The 6,383-nt window shown below is 41.8% G+C and overlaps 1 pseudogene; it reads left to right on the top strand.

The window, feature by feature from the left end:
* The first annotated feature begins 2,759 nt into the window (after positions 1 to 2,759).
* LOC138148059 (serine/threonine-protein kinase ICK-like) overlaps positions 2,760 to 6,383 on the top strand; it is a 134,227-nt pseudogene continuing 130,603 nt past the window's right edge.

The following is a 6,383-nucleotide window of genomic DNA, read 5'->3' as shown; positions in this document are numbered from 1 at the left end:
GTTGTCATGCTGTAGTCACATTGCCATTTTAATGTAGAGAAATACTTTCAGTAGACATTGTTACATTATGCAGAATACATAGTTCATGTTGTATATTTCCTGTGAAGGGCATTTTTTTTTCAATTTATATAGAGAAGGTTTTTTTTTAGATTAAAGCATTTTTGCCTGAAGGCACTTGAGTTGCAGAGATCTATGTCTAGAGTCATTATGTCATCAATCATATGTTTTGCAGATCTGTCTGAAATAAATGTGAAGAAATTTTGAGGGATCACTTATAGCTCAAGGTAGCAGTGTGACCTTTAGCCCAGGAGGTCCCCAAGACTCTAGAATCAATTTTAAGTTTTATGAACCATGAAGGCCAGCTTCACTTTTTGGCTTATTATACTCACTTGGAATTACTTGTAACCCGTGCAAGTATTCAGCACAGCAGATACACGGAGGGTATGGGACTGTCATTTTTACAACTTGAAAAATTCGGAAGATGCAAAGGGTTCACAGGATCTCATAAACAGATACAGAGACATATACAACATGCGAAGTAGTCCATATGATACCCTGGAAGAAAACTGACCATGAAATTCCTGTTGAAGCAACACTTTGACATTCTAGTGAGTTCCGCTTTCCCATGGGGCCCTACATAGTTCCCCCCAAAATTGGAGAATCATCCTCTGTTTTATACAAAACCTCATAGTAAAATCTCTTTCATTAGTGGGGTTTTTTTTTTGCTTTTTTTTCTAAGGGAGAGGGCAGGGCAGTTGGGCTTAAGTGACTTGCCCAAGGTCACATGGCTAGTAAGTGTGTGTCAAGAGTCTGAAGCCAGATTTGAACTCAGGTCCTCCTGACTCCAGGGCCAGTGATCTATTCAATGTGCCACCTAAGAGGCCCCATTTCCTTGGTGTTTGTACTAATATGCTGATACTTAATATGGTGAACTATATCTCACATGATGGAATCAATTTGTCCCATTGAATTAGGGTCTTGTGCTTTTTCATTAATTCATCTCTAGTCGTAAACTTTTACAGGTTTATCTTTCACACATAGCTAGATTAAAAAATGGAATTTATAAACTCTTTCACTGGCATTAAACACATTATTTAATTTAAATTTAAATTAAGGAAAGCAATAAATAGCAATCCATTTTTGTTACCCCATGTACTGGGCTCCAGAAGCTCTCCTAAGCTCTACCAACTACAGCTCTCCTGTTGATGTCTGGGAAGTGGGATGCATCATGGCAGAAATTTACATGCTATAGCCACTCTTTCCATGAGCCAGTGAAATTGAAACAGTATTCAAAATTTGCCAAGTGCTAGGAACACCAAAAAAGGTAATAAATAAGGTGGGATCCTATGAACAGGGACAGCTCGATACCCCCCCCCTCAGCATGAAGCAGTTTGGGAAGCTGAGACTTTCATCCCTTATCCCAAATCATTTTGGGTCCCATCTATTTAAGGGGGAAATGATGGGATGCTTGGGTGCCTGTGCTTGAACTCCAATTTGTAAAGTCACATTTCTCCCTAGCTTCAAATCTCCCTAGCCACAAAACACTGCCTCAGTCAATTTCTCTCTAGCACAAGGGCAGCATGCCCTAACAAAATACTTATCTCTCTTTTTGATACAGGGCCCAGCTGCACCTATAGGATTTACTAGGTTGACCCAACTGTGTACTGGCTGAAGCAGCTGTGTACTGGGTCATACCTATCATATATCCTAGACTCAGTCATATGTATACTCCCTAGCTCATTATACACATCCTGAATCCCTCATTAGCTTGGAACATAAATTTATTCCCAACATCTATCTTGTCTAACAAGACATTGATGGATGGCAGCTTGGTCAGCCCTGACTGCTAGCTGACTTAATTATGTTTCAAGCCTGAAACCACACCTCCATGCAGCCCCTGCCTTGGGCTATTTTTCCAGTGAAATCTGGGCAATATGCCTGCACAGTACATATTAAAAGTGTATGTCCCTTAAGAATTTACCACTCTTTAACTCCTCCCTAATCCCACCCTGACTCACATAGTTATCATATTTGGCACAGGCTTTACTATAGTTATCCTATAAAAACTTTAGCTGTGCCCCTCTAAGGTTGCAAGTTCCCTAAGAACTCTTGCCTGCTGTAAAGCGTAACAATAAATCTTTACCACCTTGACTGAGAGAACGCTTGGGTCCATGAATTCAGAAGATGCTCTTCAGGGACTCTAGTTATTGGGGCTCCTGGACTCCCTGAATTCTTTGACCCCCCTTTGTCAAAACCACACCCCTGCATTTCTTCTCGACCACACCAACCCAGACAGCCCCCACAGCATCTCCTGTAGCCATACATGACCAAGCTTCAACCAGAGATCCTGAGAGCCCGCATCCAGAGGACCAGGCTACTCCAATGCTTTTTGCATCCCTCCACAACCAGATTCCTCAGAATGTAAGGGGCATAGAAGGAACCTTTTTTAATCTTTTTGTTGTTGTTGAGTTCAATCTGTCTGAATCTTCAGGACCCCATTTTGGGGATTTTCATGGCAGAGATACTGGAATGGTTTGCAATTTCCTTCTCCAGGTCATTTTATAAATGAGGAAACTGAAGCATACAGGGTTAAGTGACTTGCCTAGCGTCACACAGTTAATAAGTGTCTGAGGGTAGAATTGAACTCAGGAAGATGAGCCTTCCTGATTTCAGGTTCAGCACACTATCCACTGCTCCACCTGGTTGCAGTATATAATATTGACCAATTAACCCTTCTGAGCAAAGATGCAGATTTCATCATGAGGTAAGGAAGAATTTCCAAACAGAAATAAAGTGGGCATCCTTGGGAGATAGTGGGGTTCCCTTCAGTGGAAGCCTTCAAGGAAAGCCTGGGTAAACCCTTGGATACACTGTACAGGGCTTCATTTTACAGATATGGTGTGGCCTCAGTGGTCCTCAGAGTTTACAGCTCTGAAGTTTTATGATTCTACAATTTTATTTTTTAATACTTATGAGCAATTGTTATATTTGTTTATTCAATATTGGTTATTTACTGAGACTTGCAGTGTGTCAATTGCTGTTTTCAATACTGAACAGAATATAAAAGAAGTAGGAAACATGGTCCCTCCTTTTAGAGAGCTTTGTGTTCTAGTTGAAGAGGGGCTAATTAGGGCAGTGGGTATAACACTGGACCTAGAGTCAGAAAGACCTGCCTCAGGCACTTACTAGTTAAATGACCCTGGACCAGTCACTTGACCTCCCTTTGCCTCAGTTTCCTCATCTGTAAAATGATGGTAATACTAGTACCTACCTCCCAAGGTTGAGGTGAAGATTAAATGAAATAATAATTGTAAAACACTGAGCACAGTGCCTTGCTCAAATTGGTGCTATATAAATGTTAGTTATTGTCAATATTATTGTTACACAGGGGACAAATGTAACACAAGGTAGAATCAGAAAACACAAAGAATGCTGTGAAGAAGACAATATCTGTGTTAACCCAAGAAACAGATAAACAAGAATTGGGGTACTTAGAAAACTCTTCCAAGAGAACATTTATTTCTTGGTTCACCATATGTAAAGCTACCCCATAAATAGCTCATTAAAAAATAGATATTTTCTGATTATCTCTTTTTATGTATAAAAGGATGGTTTTTATCCTCTCATCTTACTTTGGCAAAACATTTTTGAGTTTGAAGACATTTCTTGAAGGACCATCAAGATTCATTTGAAAAAGAGAAAGCAGTAAGTGTTCCACTTAAAGTGGGTAGTGGAGATTGGGCCCTGGCTTTGTTTTAGCCTGTATAGCATGGAGAATAAGTTTTCTCTAAATGAGGCAGCAAGCAGAAACTTTTAATTCTGTCAGTCCTTCAGTGGCTGCTGGTCTCACTTCAGTGTGCTGGGCACGGTACTAAGTTCTCTGAGCAATATACAAATGATATTCCATTGCCTACAAAAAAAATGAATCTTTTGGTTGAAAAAATATATAGAAAAAGCAATTGATTCTACTAAATTAACAGATAGCAATGCAATCTAGCCCAGTCAACATTTATTAGGCACCTACTATATGCCAGACACTCTGCTAATAAGTGCAAGGGGTATGATTAATAAAAACAAAGACAGTTCCTGCCCTCAAGGAGTGGGAGGCACTCCACAACGGGAGGCTACAAGGGGAAGGGATTGGTGATGTAGAGGTACTTGGCATGGGAGCATCTTGTTCCATGGAGTTGAAGCCAGGCAGGACAGCAGATATGAAGTGGGGTGAATGGAGTCCAGTTTCTACTCTCAGTAGAGGAAGGCAGTGGCAGGAGTCTGGTACTGGGACCTGCGGCTCTCCAGTCAGAGGGGAAAGGAGGCTAAAGGAGGCGGTGTCAAGGCTTGAGTTACCAACTGTAATGTAATGTAATGTAATGTAATGCCAAGGAAAGGCAACTTCCCAGGTTCAAAATACCAGCATAGGTGCTCTCCATTTTATTCAGTGACCAACCAAGAACAGAGAAGATCAAAACATGACATCATTCCAAATACAGCATTTACTAAATGTGATTAAATAATCTCCAAAGACTACCCCACCCCAGGACCTTCCAATCATTCAATCAATTACAAAGTCCCTGGTCTAAATACTACTCCACCCCTAGGCTGTACCTACATTTAGTCCACCACAAAGCCCCTCTTCTCAAATGGAGATTAGTTTCCAAACATAAGTAAAGTACCTTCATTTGTCAATCACAGAGCACCAAAAGGTCAAAAGTTCCCCACCCCTGGATCTCACTTGAATCTACCCCAGAGTTACATCAAGTTTAAACACAGCACTTAATACCCAAATGGAGGTCTTTTCTTCATCTTGACACAGGCAAGTTCTCAGCAATCTTAGTTCCTGGGGAGACAAGGCTCAGCAAGGCCACAAGATACATTGCCAGTCCCTTCATCAATTCATCCTCTGTCTGTAGAACAGTCCTAGAACCCCTGAAAACATTAGCAAAACCCTCTCCCAGGATTTCTGTAAACATACAACCAGAAAATCCTTCTTCAGGGCTTCTGAACCAAACAGAAAGGTTCCCAGACCCCTGCAACAACAGCACTGTCCTTCACCAGTGGACAGTATTCATTCTGTCTGCAGGACAGTCTCCAGATCCCTGCAACAACAGCACTGTCCTTCACCAGTGAATAGTATTCACTCTCTGTCTGCAGGACAGTCTCAGGGCTTCTTAGCCAAAAGCCAGGTTCCAGGACTTCTTCAACAACAGGACTGTCTTTCACCAGTGGACAAATCTGGCAAAACAGCATTAAAACAGACAGACAAAGTACCAGCAAAACAGCCATGTCTCCTCAGTCCTTGGCAGCTCAGGGGGCAGGTCTCAAAAGTCCAGGGCGATTCAAAGCGGCCACCAGCAATTCTCTTAGTCTCTCTCTCTGCCTCCACGTGGGTGCTGCTTCCAAAAAGTCCTTCTGCCTCTCTCTTGTCTCTCCAAATCTACGTCACCAGCTCCTCCCAGTTCAGGACTTTCTTTTCACATCAACAAGTCCATCCCACAGGTGGGATTAACAAGCTCTGGGTTTTAACACAATCAATTTGAAAACCAAGCCAATACAGGGGGAATCTTTAAATGCCATTACTATCACACCAACATGGTGGGGAGCTTAGAAGTGGGAAGCTTGACCTGAGAGGGGTCTCTTGTTCTGTGGATTGAAACTAGGCAGGGCAGCAGATACAAAGTGGAGTGAGGAGTCCAGTTTCTGCCCTCAATAAAGGAAGGCAGGGGCCGCTAGGTGGCGCCACAATGCAGCGAGTGCTGGGCCTAGAGTCAAGAAGGCTCATCTCCCTGAGTTTAAATCTGGCCTCAGATACTAGCTTTGTGACCCTGGGCAGGTCACCTAACCCTGCTTACCTCAATTTCCTCATCTGAAAAATGAGGTGGAGAAAGAAATGGCAAATCACTCCAGTGTCTTTACCAAGAAAACCCAAATTGGGGTCAGGTGGGGACACAACTGAAACAAGGGAATGGCAACAACAGCAAAAAAGGAAGGCAATGGAAGCAGACAGTTCTTAATAAGAAATGTCCCTCTAGGGCAGAGGGGAGGATATTGTATGTTCTATTTCCTGATTAATTAGCCCAGTGGTCATATGGGCCTCTACACCAGATTTGTAAGCCCTTGTATAAGTGATGATCTGAATTGTGCTAACTCAAATAAGGAAGGGGTAAGAAACTAGTTTTTCTAAAGCTGTAAGGAGTCATTTCTAACTTTGTGCCAGTTAATTATTTATGTCATTACAGCCTTCCATAGTTGGGAAATGATATAATCTGTATTATCCAAGATCAAGACAATAAGTCTAAGAATCCTCTTTTAAAAAAAACTCCTCTTCCTGATAATAATGACATGCAATAGCCCCAATCCTACTTTTATTAGATAAGCAGTGTGGT

The sequence above is a fragment of the Petaurus breviceps genome, unplaced genomic scaffold (genome assembly GCF_028583685.1).
Source record: "Petaurus breviceps papuanus isolate PSGF00001 unplaced genomic scaffold, PetGlider_PUasm1.0 90822, whole genome shotgun sequence".
Lineage (NCBI taxonomy): Eukaryota > Metazoa > Chordata > Mammalia > Diprotodontia > Petauridae > Petaurus > Petaurus breviceps.
Note: the sequence above shows the minus strand (reverse complement) of the source record. Positions and strands in the feature narration are given on the sequence as shown.